Source organism: Pongo abelii, chromosome 1 (genome assembly GCF_028885655.2).
Source record: "Pongo abelii isolate AG06213 chromosome 1, NHGRI_mPonAbe1-v2.0_pri, whole genome shotgun sequence".
NCBI classification, from domain to species: domain Eukaryota; kingdom Metazoa; phylum Chordata; class Mammalia; order Primates; family Hominidae; genus Pongo; species Pongo abelii.
In genome coordinates, this window is record NC_071985.2 from 111311446 (window position 1) to 111335625 (window position 24180).

A 24180-nucleotide genomic window follows, 5' to 3' on the forward strand; every position below is an offset into this window, starting at 1 on the left:
AGCATTGGACACCATCACTCTCTCCTCTTTGAAACACTTTTTTTCCTCCACTGAGCTTCCAGACTCTCTGCTTGTTCAGTTTTATTACTACTTGTCTAGTCACTTCTTTTTGTTTCCCTCGATGCTTCTTCTCATCTCTGCAGTTTTACTCTCCAGGCTCAGTCCTTGAACCTGTCTTTTTTTTTTTTTTAATCTATGCTTACTCCATTGGGAAGCTCATCCAATCTCAGAGCTGTAATAAATTGGTACTTTCAGCCCAGCTCTCTCCCCTGAAACTCACACTCATGTCTTTATAAGACATGATACATGCATGGACTGGATACCTAACAGGCATCTAATAGTTGACATGTCTAAACTAAACTCCTAATAGCCTACAGCAGCATCACAAAAACTGCATCTCCCACAGTCTTCCCCATCTCAGCAAGTAGCAACTCTTAGTTCAAGTCAAAACTCCTTGCAGTTTCCATGAGTCCTCTTTTTTCATACCCCCATTCTAAACATACAAAAAATCCTATTGGTTTTACATTCACAACACATCTAGAATCCCATCACTTCTCATTGCTTCTACTGCTGCCATTATAGTCTGAGCCACCATCATCTTTTGCCTGGATTAGTGCAGTAGCCTCCTAACTGTTCTCCTCTTTCCGTCTTTGACCTTTTCTAGTCTATTCTCTCCATAGCAATAAAGTTATTTCATTAAAACATGCCAAATGGCACTCTCTCCTCAACATGTCCCCAGAGTCTTTTCTCTCATGCCTCCTGGTACCCTGCTACTCATTTATTCCATCCACTCCAGCTATACTGGCTTCCTTGTTATTTTTTGAGAATATAAGACATGCTTCGATGTCAGCACCTTTATATTTGCTGTTTCCTCTCCCTGAAAATGCTTTCATTCTCTCCATGAACTAGGAAGCAAAGGCATTATGGCTCATTACTTCCTTCAGATCTTTACTCAGTGAAGTCTTCCCAGACTAGCCTACCTGATGTTGCAAACCCCACCCAGCATGCTCTACCCACCTTCCCCACTTTATCTTCTGCTAAGCACTTCTGATTGTCTAACATATCATATGTTTGACTTACTTAGATTATTTATTGTCTGTATCCCCCAACCTGGAATGTAAGCTCCATGAGGGAAGGGAGTTTTCATTAACTACTGTACCCCTAAATACCTAGAATAAGGCCCGGCACATAGGAGTCTCAACAAAGACTTGTTGAAAGAATAAATGAAATGTTTTTGCAAATCACCTCCTTAATGCCTGGAAATATTGATTTAGGGTTTCATCCCCTTTACTTGGAATAATAAAAGAATATTGAAGTTGCAATGGCTTTAGAGTTAATCTAGTTTAATACTGTCATATGACACAGAAGAAAACTTTGGCCTAGAGGAGGAAATAAGCTTTCTGAGGTTGCACACCTAGCTCCTAGCTAATGGCACAGCAGGGCCAGATGCCCTGGCTCCCAGCCCGTCTCTCCTCCCACAGTACCAACCACCCCATCCTCCTTCTGGCTTCCATGAGTAAAACTAGCTTCTGCTAATGCCTCTGCTTTTATTTTGTATCTCATCTTTATTATGTCATCTTGATATCTTCATAAATCTGCTTTTATCTCATTTTGCAAGAATATTTATATAAAAATAAAAAGGGATGATTTCCACAGAATTTAAACAAAACCCCTACAGACTCTACTAAAGGTTTCATTAGATTATTTTAAGATGTATTATGTATAAATATGCAAAAGATGTGTTAGAATTTAAACTCCAGGAAAAAAAATGTATCAGAAAACATGATTAACATGTTAATAATGGCACCTAACTCTCCAAAAAGTGTGGCAAGGATTCAGTGAGAAAACATATATTGCCTGGCATACATGAAAGACAGAGGAAGTGTATGCTATGGCACAGGTTGGTGTGTTTGGAGTGTGAGACTTCTGTGAGTACTAGAGTTCCTACGTATCCCTGTTGATGTTACACAATATTGAGACCCAATTTTCTATCTTAATAAAAACATATGTGGTGAATTTGTAATGGTCCAATCTGTCATGGCAATTTATTATTCTACTTCTTAGAGCACTTTAGAGAATACTTTTTGAATACTGATTTAAAAAAAAAAGAGGCACAACATCTCCCTGAACCAGTAGGTGCCAACGGTTATCATCATCTCCGTTTTGCCTATGATATAAACTAAAGCCTAAAGGTTATTTACCTCAGTTCAAGCACAGCCAAGCAATGGGAGATATGGAAGCAGAAGCTCGAATGTGTAATTCCTAAACCTGAATTAGTTCATTGAGTCAGCCAGCCTTGTAAGCACTAGTAAGCAATTCAAGATGAAAAACTAAACATGATTTTTCTTTCATACTAAAAATTTTTGACTCTGTTCCCACAGAGAAATAGGGTCTATATCCCATGGCCTCGAATCTGGCTGGTCTCTGTGACTGTTTGGCCAGTAAAGCCATAGCAAAAGTGAAGCCAGCCCAGATTCCAAGTCTACCCCTTATGAAACTGGTAGCTTTCACTTTCTGTCTCTTGGTAGACACTCCAGTCAACAAGCCCAGCTGAGCTCCACTTTCTAGCCAGTGGCAGTCATGTGAGGAAAGCCATCCTGACCCTCCTGACAAGCCCACCCACCAGCTGAAAACCACTGAGTGTCCTCAGTCAATTTGAAATGGAGCGGAAGAATCACCCAGCTGAGGCATGCTCAAATGCCCAAGCAACAAGGTCCTGATATAATAAAATGATTGTTATTTTTCGCCACTAAGTTTTGGAGTAATTTGCTATGCTGCAGTAGATAATAAGAACAGAATTTGATACCTGGAAGTGGAGTGCTGCCATAACTATCTAAAACATGTGGCCATGGTTTTGGAACCAGACAATGAGCAAACACTGCAAAGATCTTGAAGACACTGTTAATGAGAACAGAAAAACCTGAAGGAGAACTTCTAGTAAATACTTAGATGAAGATAGTACAGGAATTACTATTGGAGGCTGGAGAAAAAGTGACCCTGGTTATGAAGTGGCAGAAATTTTGACAATACTGTTGCCTGTTGTGATCTAGACAATAGAATATATACCTAATGAACTGATGGATCTGGCTGGGTTTGGATCTCTGATAGGAATGCCAGAAGTGCCAAATGATTTGTTTTATGCATGTATAATATTGTATAGAAAAAGGTGAGCTTAGAAATGAAATGTTTATTGTAGTTAAATAGTTAGTTATATTATTTTGTCATATTACTATGTAATTCCTAGGAAGCAGGACTGAGATGTAATAAAAGAATGTGGACATGTGACCAGTAAGATTTCAGAAATACTACAGACTAGGGGCTGCTTTTTGCTTTTCATTCTATTTTTGAATGAGAATGCCAACTGCATTTTTCTTACCTTCATCTCAACATTGTGTATTGGGGATGAATGAGCAAATAACGTGTTTCTTTAGTTCACAGGTCGAGAGGAACTGTACTTGAAGAAACATACCTAAAGGGTCTCATCCATATGTGGACCTGATTTGGATGACAAGATCCTGCATCTTGAGCCTGATCTTGATGCTGCCTGTGTTCCGATGCCATCATGAGTTGAGAGTCTAGGGGTTTTAGAAAGGGTGAATGTATTTTCGCATAGGCAAGGAACATAATCAATGGCCAAAATGTACACTGTGACAGATTAAAGGTTGCTACAAATTCTCTGATACCATTCCATTAAGAGGTAGGGCAGATATTCCCTCCCCTCAAATCTGGGTGGGCTCCATGATTTGCTTTGATCAACAGAAAATGGCAGTAGTGATGCTGGGCCAGTTGTTGGATCCAGGCCTTAAGAACCAACAACTTCCATTTCAGTTCTCTTGGAGCACTGAGTCCCTGACTACCCTAATATCATGTTGGAAAGGCTACATGTAGGCACTCTAGTTGCCAGTCCCAGCCAAGACCAGCTTTTCAGCCATCCCCATCACTAAATTTGTAAACGAAGCCATCTTGGAATCTCCAGACCAGCTCATTTGGCAGCTGGGTATCATCAAGTTATCTCTGCTGACTCCACATGGAACAAAGGAATCACCCAGCTGAGCCCTATTCAAACTGTTGACCAAAAAAATAGTGAGACATAATAAAATGATATTTTAAGCCAGTAAGTTTTAGGATAATCTGTTACATAGCAAGAGATAACCAGGACACTAACTATACATGCATAGAGTAAACAGAGGTAGGCATACTTTCCACATTGAATTGTGCTTTCTAAAGAGGTGATGATGAGTTACCTTTTTGTAAAGGTAATACATTTCAATGTGCTAAGGATGCTTTCTCTTTTTCTTATCCATAAAACATGCAGACAATAGTCACTCTCTTCTTAGTTTATAAGAATTTTGAGAGGAACAAAGGAGATAATATACGTCAAAGGCATCTGCAAAGCATTTCTCACTAAGCAAATGTAAGACGTTATTACTTTTATAGAAATTTAAGTAAAATACAGGGTTTTGTGCAATTTAAATAATCACCTAGTTTCTATCAACTTTGGAAGTTTAGCTAATCACATATCTGATTCTTCTACATACTCAGGTATTGATACACAGGTATAAAATTGCTGTCCAATAAACGTAGACTTTCTTCAGTACCAAATTAAAGCAATGCTTGTTAATAAAATTTCAATAATACATTTTAGCACAATGTTGACATGTAACACATATATTTTAACTCAAATATGTAAAGCACAACTGGTATTAGTTAATTCAATCAAGCACGCAACTCTTGAAGGAGGTGGGAGGATGCAGAAAACAGCTAGCTTGAAATGGAAACTACCCCTGTGCTGTCGTTCTACCTCATCTTGGTTCATGATGAGAAACACACTGTGCATAAAGGAGAGAGATAAAGGGGTGTTAAAATACTTTATTCTGTAGCACAGAATAAAGTGTTATGAAAGTACAGAAGTAGACACGTGCATTGTTTCTTGTTAGGAAATCTGAGACTGGAAAACTTGCTGAACTTCGGGTTACTGAACTCAAATATAATGTGATGTTTTATGCTTTTAATGATAGTTCTTCCCTCTCAGAAACTTAGCATGTATAGTCTTTGAAAGGTCTTTTCCTATATTTACTATCAAAAAGAAAGCTAAAAGCATATAAACACATGAGCACACGTGCATACAAAAAATTATCCCTTGGTAGCACTAGCAGTGTCAGCTCTTAACTCTAACCTTTCATTTGAATGGACAGTACACAGTGAATTGTCCAGTATCTCGGCTATCATGTCACACAGTCATCTCTGCATCAGCTCCCCCTATCAATGCGTCTTTGGAGTCGGACTCCAATCTGCAGAGCAGATAGAATTCCGAAAATCCTGAGCCCCTGTCGCTGTGAGCATGTTTGCCAAGCACATCACAAGATGGGTGGTGAGATGCTGTTCACATACTGGCCCATTATCCCTTCAATATATGGAGCTTCAAGGATTTTCAGGGCCGTATAACTGAAGAGAGCTTACCACCTACCAGAGGAAGGACCAAACTCTGACTGGAGAAATCTTGAAGGTGTAACTAACATTTGTTTCCATACCCCTTCAGCCAACACCTTTACTGCACTCACACCTGAGATTCAGGGAAAGTGCTAAAAAACAAAAACTTTTAGTAGAAGCTTCGAAAACATGGGCAAGACAAGACCCAGAATTCATTCTCATTTAGCATATTAGACTGACTAGTACATAAAAAGCAGCAGAAGTATTGAGAGCTTACCAGATATCCTCACAACAACCCTATAAACTAGATTATCCTCCTCATCCTACAAATGAGGAAACCAAGGAATAGGGAAATTGAGGAGCCCACTCAAGGTCTCATGTCCGTCATTTATTGAAAGGAAAGAAACATCCAGCTCCTTGGACTTCAAACCTGAGCCACGTGCCTGGCCACTGATTTATACTGGCTTCTGGGTGAGGATAAGGGCAATAATGACAGCTGTCATTTATTGAAAGACAGCATAAGAGAGGAGAATCTGAGAAATTTAAGATGGGCAGAGCTCCAGTCTCAATTTCCAAATACCTCCATGACCCCAGACAGGTTACTGAACATAGCTGAGCGTTTTCATTTTAAGATGGGAATAATTACAACACTCACTTGTGGGGTTGGTGTGAGTTTTAATAATCTGTCAAGTGGCTGGTATTTAATAAACACAAGAGATTAATTATTAGTAGTTACTATGTGCCAGGCACCATTCATGTATTCATGTTTCATTTAACCTAACAATAACCATAAAAGGAAAATATTATACCTATTTTACAGATACATAAACTGAGGCCTAGGATTGCCTAGAATCACATACTTAAGTCAGGATTTGATCCCAAGCCTATGATTCCAAAACCTGTGTTAGTTACACACTGTTCTTTGGCCTCTCTCAATACACCAGCTTATGTCAACCTGTGCCACAAATGACTTTTTCAATAATCAGTTAACATGTGTGAGCTACTAATGTGGTGAGGCTGTATTGTTGAGTTAACCTATTGCTTTTCCAATTCTATTTTATGCTCTAATGCTCAGGAGAAAAAGACATTTAACTTATATGTAACTTATCTCTCTTGGGAAAATTATTGAATTTATAAATGGTAGCACTTTAAGAAAATATCAAAGATAGCTTAATTTAGAGAAAATGAGTCTGGACTAAGAATCAGGACACTTGGCTTTTGTTTTCCTTTGCTTTTCACAATTCTCCACTGACTAGCTATGTGTGCTTAGACATGTCCCTTAACCTACAAATACCTCTACTTCGTTTCCATGAAGTGAGACATAAGCTTGAAGGGTATCTTCTGATTCTAGTTGTTACTATTTAGTGCCTCCGACACAAATGCACATATACACACGCAGAATTCAAGAGCCTCTAGAGCAGTAGTTTTTCTCACTATCCAACAACATTGTCATTGCTTAAAGAGCTGTTTCAAAGCTCAGATTTTGGGAACCTTGAGAATCTGACTTGATTAATCAGGTTGAAGCTGGAGGATCTATATTTTGTGAACACTTCCCAGCTTCTTCAGGAGAGAAGTTAGGCTTGGGAATCACTGCTTCAGACCACTTTGAGGGGTTGGCAAAATAACCATGCCCTGAAACCACGAGGATGACTGAAGCCTGCCTCACGATCTCTGTTCCATGGAGTAAGTTCATTGATAAGGCAGAGCTGTAATGCACCAAGTTTGCATTTCTTGGCCATATATTATTACATGGTGTGTAGGTGGGAAAAAAAAAATTACAGATTATTTTCCTGTAGAAAACGGAATGCTGCCAGGCGCGGAGGCTCAGGCCTGTAATCCCAGCACTTTGGCAGGCCGAGGCGGGCGGATCACGAGGTCAGGAGATCTAGACCATCTTGGCTAACACGGTGAAACCCCGTCTCTACTAAAAATACAAAAAATTAGCCGGGCGTGGTGGCGGGCGCCTGTAGTCCCAGGTACTCGGGAGGCTGAGGCGGGAGAACGGCGTGAACCCGGGAGGCGGAGCTTGCAGTGAGCCGTGATCGCGCCACTCCACTCCAGCCTGGGCGACAGAGCAAGACACTGTCTCAAAAAAAAAAAAAAAGAAGGAAAGTAAAGAAAAGGGAATGCTGTCGTCATGGCATCAATTTTAAAACTGCAGTAAAACTCTAGAAAGCAGTAGAATTAACCTATTTATTAGTGGCATCCCTAGTATGGATAATCACATTCAACTTGAGAATCACCCAAAGTCGAGGAAAAGCATGATCAATAAGACCCAAATACACGATCAGTACATGAACACCAAACTTGTATTCTAGTAGATAGATTTACTGAGCTGGGATCATGACATGATACCTAAACAGGTAATAAAATTGAATATGAGGGGCAAAATGTATTGAAGAGGGTCCAAAGACAAAAACAGTAATATATCTATATGAAGAAATGAGTTATAGCTATTTACCACTATCAAACCCACCTGAAGTCAGTGTAGAAGGGATGCCACCAGTCAGAAAGGAATGGGTCATATTTTAAAGCATTAAAGCATGAATATCACCTAGACCATCATAGTAAACATATATGTATCAAAGGACCAATGATACCATGTGTAAAGGGCTGAAGGTTATGTAGGCACAGTCCAGTGTCAACATTTCTAAAACTTAAGGATTATGCAAGCCAGCAAGTAAATGCACAGAAATCATTTGCCAATTTAGAGAGAAATTCTGTGTGTGAACCTCAGTAATTATTTTTCAAGTGCTATTTTCAAAATGGAGCTAACAACTCTGTCTACAGAAAGTTTGACAATTATTAAATTATAATCTACAACCACACTCAACTCCTTGGCAGAAAAAGACTATTATGGCAAATAACTGAAAATGAAATTATTTTTTATGAGCACAGATAATTTTTTTAAAAGCTGATACATGCTAATTTTATTATTTAACAAAGTAAGAAGTCAAGAGATTGTTTCATTCTTGGCATGATTCGAGAAATGTGGGATTATGTATGTTAATTAAAATTTTACGTAAATACAAACACTCCAATCATCATAAGAGGAAAAAGAACAAAGAAAACCCAGTTCATATATCAAAAGACAGAAAAAAGGCAGCCACAATGAAGCAGAGACAGAGAGACAGAGAAAGCATAAAAAAAGATTTAAAAGGATGATATAAGTTAAAAAGCTTCTGCACAGCAAAGGATACAATCAACACAGCGAAGAGACAACTCATAGAATGGGAGTAAATATTTGCAAACCACCTCCTCTAACAAGGGATTAATCACCAGAATATATAAGGATCTCAAACAACTCTATAGGAAAAAATCCAATAATCCAATCAAAAAATGGGCAAAAGATTTTAATAGACATTTCTCAAAAGAAGACATACAAATAAATGGCAAACAGGCATATGAAAGGTGCTCAACGTCATTGATGATCAGAGAAGTGCAAATCAAAACTACAATGAGATATCATCCCACCTCAGTTAAAATGGCTTATATCCAAAAGACAGGCAATAACAAATGCTGGCAATGATGTGGAGAAAAGGGAACCCTCATACACTGTTGGTGGGAATGTAAATTAATACAACCACTATGTAGAACGGTTTGGAGGTTCCTCAGAAAACTAAAGATTGAGCTATCATACGATCCAGCAATTCCACTGTTGTTTATATAATCAAAAGAAAGGAAATCAGCACATTGAAGCGATATCTGCATTCCTGTTTGTTATAGCACCGTTTACAATAGCTAGAATTTGGAAGCCACCTAAGTGTCCATCAGCAGATGAACGGGTGAAGACAATGTGGTACTTATACAAAATGGAGTACTATTCAGCCATAAAAAAGAATGAGATCCAGTCATTTCCAACAACATGGATGGAACTTGAAGTCATTATGCTAAATGAAATAAGCCAGTCACAGAAAGACAAACAGTGCATGTTCTCACTTATTTGTGGGATCTAAAAATCAAATCAGTTGAACTCATGGACATAGAAAGTAGAAGAATGCTTACTAGAGGTTGGGAAATATAGTTGGGGGTTGGGAGGCTGGTGGAGATGTGTAATGCGTACAAAAAAAATAGAAAGAATAAATATGACCTATTATTTGATAGCACAATAGGGTAACTACAGTCAATAATAATTTAGTTGCATATTTTTTAATAACTTAAAGAATGTAATTGGATTGCTTGAAACTCAAAGGATCAGTGCCTGAGGGGATGGATACCCCATTCCCCTTGATGTGCATATTTCACATTGCATGCCTGTATCAAAACACCTCATGTACCCCATAAATATGTATACCTACTATGTACCCACAAACATTTGTTTTAATAATTTAAAAAGCTCTTTTAAGATTAAAAAATGAAAGCAAAAATATTAGTTATGAAAATAAATATAAATATATTAAAGTTATTTATTAAAAGATCAAGGTTCTTAAACTAGGTTAGAAAAACTCCAGCTATATACTGGATTAAAAAATATATGTATAAATTAAAAGTAAAAAGATTAGCAAAGATCTAACAGTTTTATGTAAATAAAAATATAATAAAAAGGCTTAGGTAAATAAAAAGGCAAAGTGTAGGCAAAATTCACTACATAAAACAAAGAATGTAAATTTAGAATGCCAAAAAAGTTAGACTTCACAATAAAAGTATAAGAGGTAGAAATCATTATGTACTTAGAAACTAGTATTAAAGTACACAGCTCTTCAATGTACTGGCAGAAATAGGTATATACACAATTGGAGTCTTCAAACGGTGTTTTCATTCCTTGATAAATCAAGTAGGCCTAAAATAAAATGGATTTTGCTAATGATTTTTAGTTAGTCTAATTGTTGTAATTTAATTTTTACACTTACATGAGTACATATACTTTTCAAACATCTCTGGAATATTTTTGGAAGTTAATGGTGTAATAGAACAAAATTATAATTTTTATAAAATCCCATAAAGGAAAAGTACACAGCCCACATTCTAAATGTTTGTTCTAAAATAAACTAGAAAATAGTAACAAGAATTTAAAATAGGAAAGTGTTTATTTGTAAATTAGAAAACATACACATAAATAACTATTGGACTAAAGAAAAGAACAATTATGATTACAGATTATTCAAAAAATAATAATGATTAGAAGATTACATATCAAATCTTACAAGATAGAACTAAAACTATTCAGTAGGAAAAGCAGATTTATGTGCTTGCTTTATTAGAGCATGAGTAACATAAAACAATTAAGCTGAATTAAATTTAAGAAGTTAAAAGATGAAGTTAGCTTTTGAAGGCAAAAAAAAAACAGCAAAAATAAAAGCAAAGATTAATCAAAGCAAACACTAAAAATTATAATATTCTGGAAACTCCAGAAAAAAGAGAGAGAGAGACACAGAAAGAGAGAGAGAGTTCACAACAACAAATAAATGAGAAATGAGTTATAACTATAGATATGAGAGACTCTTAAAATGATAAGACAATTTTATATGCAGTTAAATTTTTTTAATTCACTTATGTTCTGAGAAAATATAAACAGCTAAGATTAACTTGATAAGCAGTAAATCTGGATAGGCTTTTGTCAATAGAAAAAAAGTTGAAAAAATAATTCCAATAAAGTTTCTAAGTGAAAACCATTTTACTAGTCTTTGCAATTTTTTTTTTTTTTTAAACAGGGTCTCACTTTGTTATGCAGGCTGGAGTACAGTGGCATGATCTTGGCTCACTGCAACCTCTGTCTCCCGGGTTCAAGTGATTCTCCTGCATCAGTCTCCTGGGTAGCTGGGATTACAGGCACACACCAGCATGCTCAGCTAATTTTTGTATTTTTAGTAGACACAGGGTTTCACCGTGTAGCCCAGGCTGGTCTTGAACTCCTGGACTCAAGCCATCAGCCCTCAAGTGATCCTCCCACCTCCACCTCCCAAAGTGCTGGGATTACAAGTGTGAGCCACCACGCTCAGTCTAAGTCGTCTTTGCAAATTTTAAAGGAATAGTTTGCACAACGTATATACTGTTTCAGTACAGGAAGAGATGGAAAACTTACAAATTCCTTGTAGCATTAGCATAACCATAATAACCTAATGAAGTTAGTGTGGAAGAAAAAAATTACAAACCAATACTACTTATGAAGGTTGATGTAAATTCATAAGTAAATTTCTAGAAAACTGAATGTGTTACTTAATAAGAACTGGCTGGATATGGTGGCTCACGCCCATAATCCCAGCATTTTGGCAGGCAGAAGTAGGAGGATCACTTGAGGCCAGGAGTTCAAAACCAACCTGGTCAACGTAGCAAGACCCTATCTCTACAAAAATAATTTTTTTTTTAATGAGCCAGGCATGGTGGTGTATGCCTGTAGTCCCAGCTACTCTGGAGGCTGAGGCAGGCGGATCACTTAAGCCCAGGAGTTTGAGACTGCAGTGAGCCATGACCATGCCACTGCACTCTAGTCTGGGCAATAGAATGAGACCCTGTCTCCAAAAAACAAACAACTGTAAAGGGTCTGACATCTTACCCTACTTGCAAGTTAACAAGTTAGCCTGCCAGTTTCATGTGGCAGAAGAAATGAGACTTTAGGGTCAGAGACAAAGGATTTTGTTGCTCTTGGCATACACAGAGAACAGCATGAGCATCAGTATGTTCATCACTGCTCCTGACCCCTCACCCACCCGTTCTCAGGCGGGCCATGTGATATGGGCCCCGGTGGACACCTGCACATTCAGTGGATTGCATTACAGGAGAGGAAGCCTGAGTTCAGGAAACTCAGATCTTTTAAAATGGGCAATAAACATGTGCCCGCTGCCCATGCTCCAGAGGGAGACTTTATGACACTGGATCAGTAAGAATGTTTGTTTGTTGCACCAGGGAGAGACACTATATTTTTAAGTCTGTAAGCAAATCTACCCTTCGTTATGGAGGAAAAGTCTCTATCCTTGAAAATATACTCCCAAACAAAGAGCAGTCAGTGCCTGTGCTCACAAGGAGTACAGAAATGTGAGAGACCCATGGAGAATTGTCTCCCGACACATCATTAAATATTATTCTAAAAATGCAAGGATGGTTTAATGTTTGAAAATATAATAAGACAAAGAAAAATAATATAATAAAATTCAACATCTAGTGCTGGTTATTAAAGAGAAAACATTTTTTACAAATAGAAATATTATTTATTTAAATATCTATTCTAAAGCAACAAGAACTGTCATGTTTTACAGTGAAACCCTGTAGGCATTTCCATTAAAATTTAAACAAAATAAGGATATCCATTATAATTATTATTTAACATTATTCTGGGAGTTCCAGTCAATAAAATAAAAATGAAACATATGTAAAAATTGTAAGTAATGAAAATCATTATTCTAAATGATATATTTATGCACAGACAACTCAGGAGGATCAAAGGAAAAACTTTAAAATTAATGAGGTCAATAAAGAAACTACAAACTAAATAAAAATACTTCTTAAAAATTGTCCACATTGTCCATATGCCAACAATAACCAGTTGTTTTAAACAATGTGAAATCATAATAACTATTTATATAAGAATCTATTCCCAATAGTTTCCAAATATATAAAATAATAGAAATAACCTGAACAAGAAAGAATGCCACATTCATGAGGACAAATTCAGTATCTGAGACATGCAAGAGAAAATATTTAAGAAGAAATAAATTACAGGTTCCTAGATGGAAAAAAGGAATTCTGTAAAGATATTAAATACTTCCAAACTGAGTTGCAGATGAAACTAGATTCTAACTATATTCCCACTAAGATTTTAGGACACAGACTTGATAAAATAATTTTTAAATGTATGTGGAAGAATATCACATGATAATAACAAGTTTCTTAAAAAAACAGTACCAAGGTGGGACTCATCCTTCTAAATATTAAAATATGCCATAAAGCTACAGTAAAAACTTCAACAAACAAATAAAAACAGAGTGAAATTACAGAAAAATTAGTAGGTAGTGCAATGGAGAAAAACAGAAACCAGAAACAGGTTTGGAAACCAGTGGAGAAAGGATGGTGTTGAGTCAACTGTTTGTTTATTTTTTCTTCAAAACAAAACAAAAACTTAGAACGGTTCTCTTATATCAAATAATTTCTGGATGGCAAAAGCTATACTTTTAAAATAAAACCATAGAATCTAAAGGAAAATATAGGTGAAAATCTATTTATTGCGTTGGAAAGACTTCCTAAACACAAAATCAAGATGGAATAAGTCATGAAGGAAAATAAGAATAGATTTAACTGCATAAAAATAAAAATCTGTATATCCCAAAAGTCATTGTAAATGATATTCAATAACTACAATAAAATATTATTTAAAAAACAACAGACATATTCAACTATAGAAAACAGCATCAGGTAGAATTTACAAGTCAAGCCACAACTGATGTGCAAAAAAGTTCGTGTGTTATTTATGATGTAGAATAGATGAAGGGCAATAGACTGAAGTGGCTAGGAGCATGGGAGCAAATCCCAGCTCCCTTACTTGCAAGGGGCTTTCATCATGCCTCAGTTCCATCATCTGTAAAATGATAACAATAATACCATGACCTCACAGGGTTGTTGGGGGAATTATATGAGAAAATGCAGCTTGACCCAGAATAAATACTAAATAAATGTTAGCAATAGTAACATTAGTTGAGGTATAGGGCTATAACTATTAATCATTACATTTTTTTCTCTTGACTCACTATCTCCCCTCATCTAAATTAGGAGCAAGTTGAGAGACAAATGCAGGAATCCAGCTGAAGAACATCTATCTATAATCCTAAAGGTTGGCCGGGCGCGGTGGCTCACGCCTGCAATCCTAGCACTTTGGGAGGCCGAGGCAAGTGGATCCCCTGAGGTCCAAAGTTCGAGACCAGCCTGACCAACATGGAGAAACCCTGTCTCTACTAAAAATACAAAATTAGCCGGGCGTGGTGGCGCATGCCTGTAATCCCAGCTGCTCCAGAGGCTGAGGCAGGAGAATGGATTGAGCCCGGGAGTTGGAGGTTGTGGTGAGCCGAGATCGCACCATTGCACTCCAGCCTGGGCAATAAGAGTAAGACTCGGTCTCAAAAAAAAAATCCTAAAGGTTGACTAAACTGCATTAGAGAAGCAGCTCAACCTGTGGCTACAAGCCTACCACTTTTCCTTCAGAATTAAACACTTCCATCCCCAACTGCATGTCTGCCCTCTGCAGGAGCAAGAACATGCCAGAATAAGTGAGTCTTGTCAGACAGAGAAGCTGACCACATGGTGGGGCCCAACCAGCCATTCCAAGGAGATGAAACACAAAGCCTCAGGGCGTCGCAGGATTGCTGTGGAGAGTGACTGAACTGACACCTCTTCCATCTCAGCAGCCAGAAGAGTCACTCTGCCTTTCTAAAGAAGGAGGGACTCCTCTCAATTTGTCACCCATTGAGAGAGGTGACAAATGAGAGTTCCATTTACTTGTCTCCTTCCTGGTCATTGAAGAAGAGCCCCTCCCTCACAAGGAAAACATGAGGTGAGAGGACTGAATATTCCCTCTCATTATCTGGAAAAAGTTTAATATGAAGCATTTGTAAAGGAATATTTTACAGCCATTCAAAATTATGTTTTTTTGAAAGAATGTTTATTTTTTGCCTCAGGCTCCCAAGAAGCTGGGATTACAGGTGCGTGCCACCATGCGCAACTAATTTTTGTATTTTTAATAGATACGAGGTTTCGCCATGTTTGCCAGGTTGGTCTCAAACACCTCACCTCAAGTGATCCTCCTGCCTTGGCCTCCCAAAGTGCTGGGATTACAGGCATGAACCATTGCGTCCAGTGACAAAATGTCTTTTAACATTAGACAATTGTTACAATATAATAAGGAGCGACTGAAGGGACCATTGTACCATCTCTATCATATTGGCAGAGAAAAATTTTGAAAGAAGTACACTAAAATGTTAAAACTTGATTACCTTTTGGCAGTAGACTTGTGGGTGATTATAATTTCGTATAGTTTTCTGTATTTTTGAAATCTTTCACAGTTTTTGTTACTTTGATATTTAGAAATAAAGAAATATGATGAGTTAGTAGCTTCTTAAGACAATTTCAATCCCTCAAACTAACAAAGCATTAATTTAAAAGGACTTAAAGTGCATGATTTACTTCTTGGCAACAGGATTTTAGAAATGTGTCTGGAAGAAGAGGTTTTTTTTCCCCTTTGTTTCTATATCCATATCAGTATATTTTTATAAGCATGCATTACTTTTGAAAATAAAATATAAGCTGTTAAAATTTGCATTTTAAAAGGTATTTAAAATATAAACTTTTATATCAAGAAATAAGAGAAACAAAGCAAAGTCAAATATACACATACATAAAAACTTCAAAGTTTATGGCTGAGTTTAGGTATACCACAATCCACCTAGAAGATAGGTATTTATACCAGGGCTCTATTTCTGTGTGATTCAAGAGCACCAAAAGGGCATTATAAATATTAATAAAAACCTCGAAAGCTAAACCACATTTTTATGGAGTTAGGAGCATAAACTGAGAGAATTAATTTGAGAAGGAGACGGTGGTATTTTTCTATGGTTGTTTTGTTTTGCTTTTACTGAGAAATCCAGTAGTTCCAATTCTGTCACAAAAAGGAAAATTGTATAGCTTGTTGTTTTGAAAATGGGTGACGTGGCCGGGCGCGGTGGCTCACGCCTGTAATCCCAGCACTTTGGGAGGTCGAAGCTGGCAGATCACAAGGTCAGGAGATGGAGACCATCCTGGCTAACATGGTGAAACCCCGTCTCCACTAAAAATACAAAAAATTAGCTGGGCGTGGTGGCCGGCGCCCGTAGTCCCAGCTACTGAGGAGGCTGAAGCAGGAGAATGGCGTGAACCCGGGAGGCGGAGCTTGCAGTGAGCCGAGATTGCGCCACTGCACTGGGCGACAGAGCGAGACTCCGTCTCAAAAAAAAAAGAAAAGAAAAGAAAATGGGTGATGCTTGGGCCAGATGCGGTGGCTCACGCCTGTAATCCCAGCACTTTGGGAGGCCGAGGCAGGCAGATCACGAGGTCAGGAGCTCGAGACCAGCCTGGCCAACATAGTGAAACCCCGTCTCCACTAAAAATACGATAAATTAGCCAGGCGTGGTGGCGGGTGCCTGTAATCCCAGCTACTCGAGAGGCTGAGGGAGGAAAATCACCTGAACCCGGGAGGCGGAGGTTGCAGTGAGCCAAGATTGTGACATTGCACTCCAACCCGGGCAACAGTGAGAGACTCTGTCTCAAAAAAAAAAAAGAAAAGAAAATGGCCAATGCATGATTGTGTCAGGCCACACACAAACATGCAGAGGATCAAGAATATTGTTTTCAGCACAGAATTTATATCTAAATGTCTAGTTGCTGATCTAGTCCTTAGGCCCTCCAGGAGTTGGGTCATCAATTAGGTGGCAACGTATGTTTGTACATATGTGTTTTCTAAAACCTGACCCCTATAGCTGAAGAATATAAAGAGAAAAACGTAACTGTGTAACTGGTCTCTTGAAAATAAAAACCAAATTGAATGAACGGAAAGGATGGGCATTTCTAAGATGAGGCTGCTGGATGGTGAATCCACGGGGACAATGATTAGAGGGGACAACTCAGCAATCCTACCTTCCAGCCAGACTGCATTCCCTGTATAGGCCTGAGAGCTGCTGCATTAAACTTTAATCATAACAGGGCTGTGTTCCATTTACATAGCACATATCATCCCGAGAATTTGGAGGACTTTATAGGCCTTATCACATTTATCTCCACATCACCTGCTGAAAAGCATGTTGGAGCAAGTGTTATCTTCCTTTCACAGGCTGGGAAACCAAGGCACGTAAACAGTTCCTCCATGTCCCCTGATGAGCCAGAGAGGTAAAGAAGAGACAGTTGCATGTTTTTGTCACTGCGAAGGAGCCAGGCCAGCACACATTCAGAGTTGAACTTTGCCTTCCAATTCAAGAGGAATCCCATTGATGATTAGATAAAGCATCAGTGTCAGCAGGTAGAGTTAGCAAATGGAAAGATGTGTAAGGGGCTCAGGAAAAGTCCATTGGACAGCATGGAGAGGGGGTTTCCTTGACTACTTAGATGCCTGAAATTCTACTAACAGAGTTCTTCCTTTAAATTAAGGCACTGCAATTGGAAAAGTCTAGTGTAAGGTATGAATAGCTCTAGAGACATACTACCTTTTGTCACTTTCAGCTATAGCATTGCAATATTGATTAATTTTGTTATATTTGTATCTAATTATATTGCTGGTTAAATCCTGAGTCTCAATGGAATGAGACACAGGACAAATAGATTTGATAGAAGAAGGAAGTATTAGGATATGTTCTAAAGGCTTAAATCATTTTCAAAAAAGCTACACATTAATTAATTTGATTAACTAACTAGAAAAATATGCCCACACTGATTCTGATGGAAACGTAAGTGATGGTGCTGATTCAAGCCCTGCTGGCCACTCACCAGCTACACGTCCTCATGCATGTCAACCTCCCAAAGCTCTCTTTCTCTCCTGTTCTGGGAGGACAATCGTGCAGTATCTTGGTGGAGATTCCTTCAAGGACAAATCATGACACAAGGATTGAGAACAAGTTTGGGCAGAAATCCCAGAGAGCAATGAGAGGGAATGGTAAGTGAGACAGGAGGGACAGGAGACAAACCAATAAAGTGGCTGCCTTGAGGATCACTCCTGGACTGAGCACCTCTAGCTTAGCCCTCAATTTACCATCTTCTCAGGAGGCGAGGGCACTCCCTCAGGCAAAGGGACACAGCTATCATGCCAACTGGCCTGCATGAGACCTCCTGGAGTAGGCAAGGAGACAGAGAGGGCACCAAAGGTATTCACTGCATGTATAGCCACTTCTTATAGCTGTTGAGCTCACACAGTGATGGAGAAAAATATGAATACAATGTGCGACATAATGTCAGGCACATAATGAAGGGCCAATAAATGGTAATTGTGGTGGTGATTGTTGCTATATTTTTTAAAATCAAGGCGGGCCTAGGTTTAGTGTCATAGCGAAGGAGCCAGGCCCCTGGGTAGGTCTGGGAAGTCCTAGGGATTGAGAAAGGTGAAAATAGTACAGGTATGGGGCTGTAAAAGGCAAACTTCATGTCCTGCAGCGTTCTGCCTGTGGCTGGTCCTGTGGAGCATTGGTGGGTCAGTTTGGCCAGACCTCCAAAGAGAGCCACAGGAAAAAAAGAAGGCTAGAGGTCCTCACGACCCACCTCCCAAGATACAAGCAGACACTTTAAGTGGAAAATCCCAGCCACTCTGTAGGACAAGAACTACGTGGCCAAAAAGGGAAGCTGCAATAAATAGTTCTGGTTTAACCTGGGATGCATCACAGCTTCTCCAAAGTTTTGCTTTGACTTTAGGCCCAATTCAACCAACATGAAACACCCACAAATTAACTCCCAGGAAAAACATGGCTCTTTGAGAAGAGAACTGACACTTAGTAAGCAGCTGAGCCTGTCAGTCCAGGTTGCAGGATGGAGCAAGTGAGCTGTCGGCAGGCACAGTGGCTTGCACTAGCTGAATTCATTACGATTCCCTTTGTGCAGCCTTGTGCTTTGACCACCCTTGTATATGGAATAGGACTTACAAAAGAAAACTGTTTTGTTTGGCAGGCGGGAAATCATTTCAATTGAGATATTTTTTCTGTTTACTCAAGTAAATATAAAGATGCTTTGATTTTCCACAAAGAGTTGTTATCCCTATTTGAATCTATGTTGCTTCAAAAACAAACATCTTACTTTCAGTATCAGAAGCAGACCATTCTGTTCCTTAGGGAAGTGATATTCTTTAGTAGACTGGTGGGAGACTTGTAGAATATTAAAAGGATAAGACAAATTCCAGAATAAATAACAGGGAAACTTTATTTTCTGAACTCTAATATCTATGATCTGTTCCTACAGTAGAATGGGCATTCAATAACTGGAACATAAAGGATTGGCCTACAGGGAAAGCCCAGGGTGGTCTGGGACCTCCCTGAACCTCCAGCAGATCTCATGAGACTGTCTTTAATTATCCTTTTCTCTCTCTCTCTCTCTCTCTCTCTCAGGCCTACAATGAGCCCTGTGTGGAGAAAAGAAAGAGAGATCAGACTGTTACTGTGTCTGAAGGGGGTGGGTCGCCCCTTCACAGCTGTGGGTGTTTCTCGTTGGGTGGAACGAGAGACTTGGAAAAGGAAAAGACACAAAGTGAAGAGAAAGAAATAAGGGGACCCAGGGGACCAGCGTTCAGCAGATGGAGGATCCCACTGGCTTCTGAGTTCCCTTAGTATTTATTGATTACTTATCGGTGTTTTTTAGAGAGGGGGATGTGTCATGGTCACAAGACAATAGTGGGGAGAGGGTCAGCAGACAAACACGTGAACAAAGGCCTTTGCATCATAGACAAGGTAAAGAATCAAGTGCTGTGCTTTAGAAATGCATAGACATAAACATTTCAATGCTTTGTTAAGCAGTACTGCCGCCCACATGTCTCACCTCCAGCCCTAAGGCAGTTTTTCCCTATCTCAGTAGATGGAACGTACAATCGGGTTTTATACCGAGACATTCCATTGCCCAGGGACAGGCAGGAGACAGATGCCTTTGTCTTGTCTCAACTGCAAGAGGTATGCCTTCCTCTTATACTAATCCTCCTCAGCACAGACCCTTTACGGGTGTCGGGCTGGGGGACGGTCAGGTCTTTCCCTTCCCACGAGGCCATATTTCAGACTATCACATGGGGAGAAACCTTGGACAATACCTGGCTTTCCTAGGCAGAGGTCCCTGTGGCCTTCCGCAGTTTTTGTGTCCCTGGGTACTTGAGATTAGGGAGTGGTGATGACTCTTAAGGAGCATGCTGCCTTCAAGCATTTGTTTAACAAAGCACATCTTGCACAACCCTTAATCCATTTAACCTTGAGTTTGACACAGCACATGTTTTAGAGAGCACGGGGTTGGGGGTAAGGTCACAGATTAACAGCATCTCAAGGCGGAAGAATTTTTCTTAATACAGAACAAAATGGAGTCTCTTATGTCTACTTCTTTCTATACAGACATATTAACAATCTGATCTCTCTTGCTTTTCCCCACAGTGTCTACGTAGAAAGAAGTAGACATAAGAGACTCCATTTTGTTCTGTACTAAGAAAAATTCTTCTGCCTTGAGATGCTGTTCATCTGTAACCCTGGCCCCAACCCTGTGCTCACAGAGACATGTGCTGTGTTGACTCAAGGTTTAATGGATTTAGGGCTATGCAGGATGTGCTTTGTTAAAAAACTGCTTGAAGGCAGTATGCTTGTTAAAAGTCATCACTATTCTCTAATCTCAAGTACCCAGGGACACAATACACTGCAGAAGGCTGCAGCGACCTCTGCCTAGGAAAGCCAGGTATTGTCCAAGGTTTCTCCCCATGTGATAGACTGAGATATGGCCTCGTGGGAAGGGAAAGACCTGACCGTCCCCCAGCCCTACACCCATGAAGGGTCTGTGCTGAGGAGGATTAATGAAAGAGGAAGGCCTCTTTGCAGTTGAGATAAGAGGAAGGCATCTGTCTCCTGCTCGTCCCTGGGCAATGGAATGTCTCGGTGTAAAACCCGATTGTATATTCTATTTACTGAGATAGGAGAAAACCGCCTTAGGGCTGGAAGTGAGACATGCTAGTAGCAATATTGCTCTTTAATGCACCAAGGTGTTTGTATCTGTGCACATCAAGGCACAGCACCTTTCCTTAAACTTATTTATGACACAGAGATCTTTGTTCACATGTTTCCTGCTAACCTTCTCCCCACTATTGCCCTATTGTCCTGCCACATCCCCTTCTCTGAGATGGTAGAGATAATGATCAATAAATACTGAGGGAACTCAGAGACCAGTGCCTGCCAGTCCTCCGTAAGCTGTAAGCTGAGTGCCTCCGTAAACTGAGCGCCACTCCCCTGGGCCCACTTTTCTTTCTCTATACTTTGTCTCTGTGTCTCTTTCTTTTCTCAGTTTCTCATCCCACCTGACGAGAAACACCCACAGGTGTGGAGGGGCAGGCCACCCCTTCACTGGACAGAACCAATGTACTTCTTACGTATATTGATTGATTGATGTCACATGTCTCCCTAAAATGTATAAAACCAAACTGTGCCCCAACTACCTTGGGTACATGTCATCAGGACTTCCTGAGGCTGTGTCACAGGTGCACATCCTCAATCTTGGCAAAATAAACTTTCTAAATTAACTGAGACTTGTCTCAAATTTTGGGGGTTCGTAGTCCTAAAGTCATTATCTTATTTAATGGAAAAGCAATAGGGACGTTTCTACTAACATCAGAAGCAAGACATAAATATCTACTATCTCTGCTACTGTTAGAGATATTAGCCAGTGCAATTAGGTAAGAGAAATCAGTGAAAGGCACAAGAGTGACTAAATGAGTGGTAAAACTATATTTGCAGATGATATAATAATATATGTGGAAAATCCCAGAGAATCAATAATAAAACTAACTCAAACAATAAAATAATTTACTGAAGAAGACGGATGTAAAATTAACATAAAAATCAATAGCCTGCATATAAACAAACAGGGGACATAATGGTAGAGAAAACACCATTTAAATAGCATCAAAATATAAAAAGTATTTATGAATAAATTTAACTTGAGGTATGAAAATCTATACATGGAAAATGTCAAAACACTCCTAACAGACAGTAATAAAAACTTGAATAAAAGGAAACACATTCCCAGGTTCTTGGATACAATTATAGCATTATGAAAATACCACTTCCCCCTAAGTTAATTTATAAATGTAATACAGTTCCATCAAAATATGAACAGGCTATTTTCTGGAGTTAGAGATTTTGATACTAAAGTTCATATAAAAAAAAAGATGGGTAGGAATGAGGTAGAAAAACACTGAAAAAGAAAAGCTGTGGTGATTAGGCTTACCAGAAATTAAAACATTTGATAAAGCCTGGATAATTAAAACAGAGTAGTACTGGAGCATAAATAGAGAAATAGAGAAGCCAGTGGAAGAGAATAGTCCAGAATTAGACCAAAATACATATGGAAATTTAGTATATGACAAAAGTGGTATCTCAAATCACTAGGGTAAAACATACCATATAGCAGAATAAACTTCAAGTGGATTAGCGATGTAAATACAAAAACTAAAACCACATAGTATAGAAAATAAATGGCTACATTATTATTTAGCCCTGGTAAGGAAAAGGCTTTCTAACTATGATTTAAAATCCAGGGGCAATTTTTTAAAAGATTAATAAATTTGACTGCATTTTTTTGTGTGACAAAAACCACCATAAACAAAATCAAAGAACAACTAAAATATTGAGAGAAAATATTTGTAGCATACACTAGAGAAAAAGGGCTAATATTCCTTATACATTAAAAAATCTTAAAAATTGAAGGACAGAATCCTGAGATGAAAATAAGGAAAAGGCATAAATAAATAATTCATTTGAAAAAAAAAAGAAAAAGATTCAAAATGGCTTTTAAACATGCAGAAAATGCTTAAACTCACTGATAATTAAGGAAATCCCCTTCTCATTTATTGAATTGGCAAAAATAAAACAAATATGAGAATACATTCTGTTGGTAAGGCTTGTTGTTGAAGCTATGGGGAAATGGGCACTTTCCCTGTTAGAAATGCAAATTGGTACAACACTTTTGGAGGGATATTAGGCAATATCTAACCAAAGTGCACATGCATTTCCCTTTTCACCTAGCAATCCCATTTCTAGGGTATGTATCTCTGACAATACAAAAATGCATATGCATAAACTTGCAATTATTGTTTATATTTGCCAAACACTGGAAACAACTTAAATGCCCATACACGGAAGAGTGCTTGAATAAGCTGGAACAATAACATGGAGTACTATACAAACGTATAAAAGAGTGAGGAAAGTCTCTAGAGTGGATATGGGGATATTAAGTAACGGAAAAAAAACAACAACAAAACCCAAACCCAAAAGATGTGATTTTGAGTTATGTGATTCCTTGGTAAGAAATCAGACATAAGAAAACACACAGGTATCTGATCCTTTATGGAAAAAAAAAAATCAAGAACAATAAACAGGATTTGAATAAACTCAAAGTATCTACCTCAAAACACTTATCAGCTACAAAGAGAAATACAATAACTGTATAGTTGTAACCACCCAGTGGGTTCTTCCTGCCTGCTCCCCAGAGAGAGCCAATTTATCAAGACAGGGGAATTGCAATAGAGAAAGTTTTACACATATAGAACTGGCTAAACAGGAGACTAGAGTTTTATTATTACGCAAATCAACCACCCTGAAAATTTGGAGACTATGGTTTTTTAAAGATAGTTTAGGAGAGGGGGGTGGCTAGGGAATGGGTGCTGCTGATTGGTTGGGGGTGCAATCGTAGGGGTGTGGAAAATGGTCTTCATGAGCTGCTAAGTCCACTTCTGGGTGGAGCCACAGGACCAGTTTGTGGGTCTGGGTGGACCTATCCATTTTCAGAAACGCAAAAATCTGAAAAGACATCTCAAAAGGCCAATCTTAGGTTCTACAATAGTGATGTTATCTGCAGGAACAATCGGGAAGTTGCAAATCTTGTGACCTCTGGAATAATGGTTGGTAATTATTTATATCTACATGTTAACAGAATTCAGGTTCCTCTCATCCTCCTAACCTGGTGGTCTTTCATCAGCTTTACACAAACGTGGTTTAGTTTTGAGGAAGGGATACAATCTTTTAAACTATAAACTAAATTTCTCCCAAAATTAACTTGGCATAAGCCCAGAAATGAGTAAGGCAT

The 24180-nt window shown here is 38.7% G+C and overlaps 1 protein-coding gene and 1 long non-coding RNA gene across 5 annotated transcripts in view; one reads left to right on the forward strand and one right to left on the reverse strand.

The window, feature by feature from the left end:
* Positions 1-24180, forward strand: part of LOC100447686 (neuroblastoma breakpoint family member 12) — a 2265351-nt gene that overhangs the window by 1384391 nt on the left and 856780 nt on the right.
* Positions 1-24180, reverse strand: part of LOC112130780 (uncharacterized) — a 114093-nt gene that overhangs the window by 36017 nt on the left and 53896 nt on the right. For 3 of the 4 annotated variants that reach the window (XR_010137898.1, XR_010137896.1, XR_010137897.1), the window contains one exon: positions 3470-3575. This is a non-coding gene — a long non-coding RNA (uncharacterized LOC112130780). Of the gene's footprint in view, positions 1-2806; positions 2899-3469; positions 3576-24180 lie in introns of all 4 variants that reach the window. The other variant, XR_010137899.1, reaches the window with a different exon arrangement.